The sequence below is a fragment of the Lupinus angustifolius genome, chromosome LG11, assembly GCF_001865875.1.
Source record: "Lupinus angustifolius cultivar Tanjil chromosome LG11, LupAngTanjil_v1.0, whole genome shotgun sequence".
NCBI classification, from domain to species: domain Eukaryota; kingdom Viridiplantae; phylum Streptophyta; class Magnoliopsida; order Fabales; family Fabaceae; genus Lupinus; species Lupinus angustifolius.
Window position 1 is genome coordinate 6,867,910 of NC_032019.1, and position 2,685 is coordinate 6,870,594.

At 31.5% G+C, this 2,685-nt stretch overlaps 1 non-coding gene across 1 annotated transcript; it reads right to left on the reverse strand.

Moving 5' to 3' along the window:
* On the reverse strand, positions 1,412-1,482 carry TRNAG-CCC. The gene has a single exon. It is a non-coding gene; the product is annotated as a tRNA-Gly (tRNA).

The following is a 2,685-nucleotide window of genomic DNA, read 5'->3' on the forward strand; positions in this document are numbered from 1 at the left end:
TATTCAATGCCTAGTTTTAACCCTTCTCCCTCAAGAAATTTGCTTAGACCTCTAACTCTAATCAAATATTTTCCTTATCACCAACCACGTTAACACACCTAAACTCCTTGTTGATTTTATAATGTTCAGATTGGGCCCTACCCAGCCCATTAATACCACTAATTAGGTTTGAATATCCGATCCAAACTCTGTGAATTAAGAATACAAAGACAAAAAATGTGCATCTTTATTATTAGAGGTAAAAATAACTCTTACTCGAGTTCAATTTATTAAATACTCGTTTAGGACTTTACGTAAACTTGCAAACTCAAGTATAAAGTTAAACTTTGTTCTTTTGTACGGAGAAGTAGAGTTGAAATGTTGATCTCCCGACCGAATTCAGGCAAGAGTCGACATTAGACTGTTCGAATAGGTACCTAAAAAGACAATCTAATATTCAAGTCAATATAAGTGAAGATATGTCGAGAGAGTATAAGAATGTTAGAGTATAAGTGAGAATGTAACTGTAAACTTTCTTATGTGAGTCTTCTCTATTTATATAGAGGTTGAGTGTGGTAGATTTCATAATGAGATGTTTTAATTATGATAAGTTATCTTGTTAGGTTTGTCCCAAACTGACGCAAATTGTTTTGTTTGTGTCGGGTGGCACTGATGTGTTTGTACTCTAGTTGTTACAATTTTTTTTCTAAGGTTGGTCGTTTTGTCGCATGGTCAGACTATTGTAGCCATATACTAGGAATGTTCTCACCGTATGACAAAGGATAACAGAGTATTCAAATGACAATTTCTGTTCTCAACTCATGTTTGTGTTGTTCAGGCAACATGATTGTTTTATAGTAGAGGTTTATAGTTCAGATGTTGACTAAGTCATGTCATTATTGTACTTTTCTCAATTAGGTCAACTACTCGGACATGATCCACAACTATGTGAGTCAAATCTTATTTATCTCATAATAGGCTATTGCTCTATAAATTAGCAAGTTAGTGACCGATCCAAATAACAAGATATAATAAACTCAATTATTTAAATGAGGCAAATTCAATTTTTTTATGTTTAGCCTATCCTCTATAAAGAAAATCATTTAACAAATTAAATGTGTAAATCATTGAATTCTAATTCTCATTTTCCCTATTTTCCACTACGAATTCTAGGTTTTAAGGAATCCCTAAAAGGATGAAGTAAATGCCATTTTATCAGCAGACAAAAAAAAGGCCATAATTGATTGATGCATAAAAACATGGATTCATAGATGACTTATATTGGGGACCAGAAAGATGATAACCCCAACAAATAAAAGTGCTAGTTTTTTTTTTCTTATAGTAAAAGTATCCAGAAGTTTCTAACAACAAAAGAGTAGCTTACACTGTATGAGAGATCCAAAGGCAAAAGCCCAGACCTAACAAAAATGGTTGCGCATCCGGGGAATCGAACCCCGGTCAGTACCGTGGGAGGGTACTATGATACCACTACACTAGATGCGCTTCTGTCAGCATAGTGTCAATCTAGGTATTTAAATCATTTATTAGGAAATTAATACAAACAACAACAGTTTCATACAATTAACTTGTTCCATTTTTAGACGTAATATTCAAAATGCCTTTCATTAATATAAGAATAAAATAGTGACGTACATAAAACCAGGAAAATAGTCATATAAACATCAAAACTAAAACTACACGTAATATATTATGAAAGTATATTTTTGGTTATAAATTCTTCCTTTTCCTTATATTTGTCTACTCTGGTGGGCAAATTTGAATTTGGGTTATTTTGGTGTATGACCAAATAAAAATAAAAGCCTTAGATTTAGAAAATTTGGTGTATATTAAAGAGAAAACAAGAATTTTCTGTTATTCACAAGTGTTCGTACCCAATAGGTCTCTTAACCAAAAAAAATACTAATTTTCACAATATAATCAAATCATTAGAGTATCTTTTCAAATATATTGTTTGCTCAAAATGTTTTTGAGATAAATATTTTTTTTTGAAGGGGTCTCTTCCAATATATTTTTCAGATCAATTGGAACAATATGTTATTGTTCTATTCCTCATGTTTTCTTGTTGGCATAATTCCACTAATTTCCATTGCCCTTGATCTATGAAACCATTAGGAGAAACATCAAATGATTAGTTCTCTATTTGTCCAACACTTGAAGGGCTTATCATTTCATTTTATTGTTATTTTGATTCTATCAATGTCTCTTCACATACTCTGAAGCTGTTTTACAATAATAATTTTACTACGGTAACCTATGAGATTCTATACTTTTATGTAGTGAGCTCAGTAATGTTTGTTCAATGCTAATAAAACAGGGACATTTTATTATTTGATGTCTACCAGCAGTGGATTAGAACCATCATGTTCTAATTTGACAAACAAGATGATTAACAAAAGCAGAGACGAATTGTTCAATGCAACAAAACTTTTTCTAAGGTGATTAATTTTTAAGGCTGTAGGTGTAACCTGATACACATCAAAGCTATTTCCCAATCCATTATAATATATTCGGCAAACGAAACCTTATAGTTAACATGAAAATGACTAATGATAACACCAGCAAAGCAATCAGAGAACTTTGAAGACCATTTGAAATAAGGATTCAACATGAATTTCAGATTATAAACCTCATCATTTTGCTCTGCTATCAAGTATCTAATTCAAAAGAGAAACCAGATCAAACAAA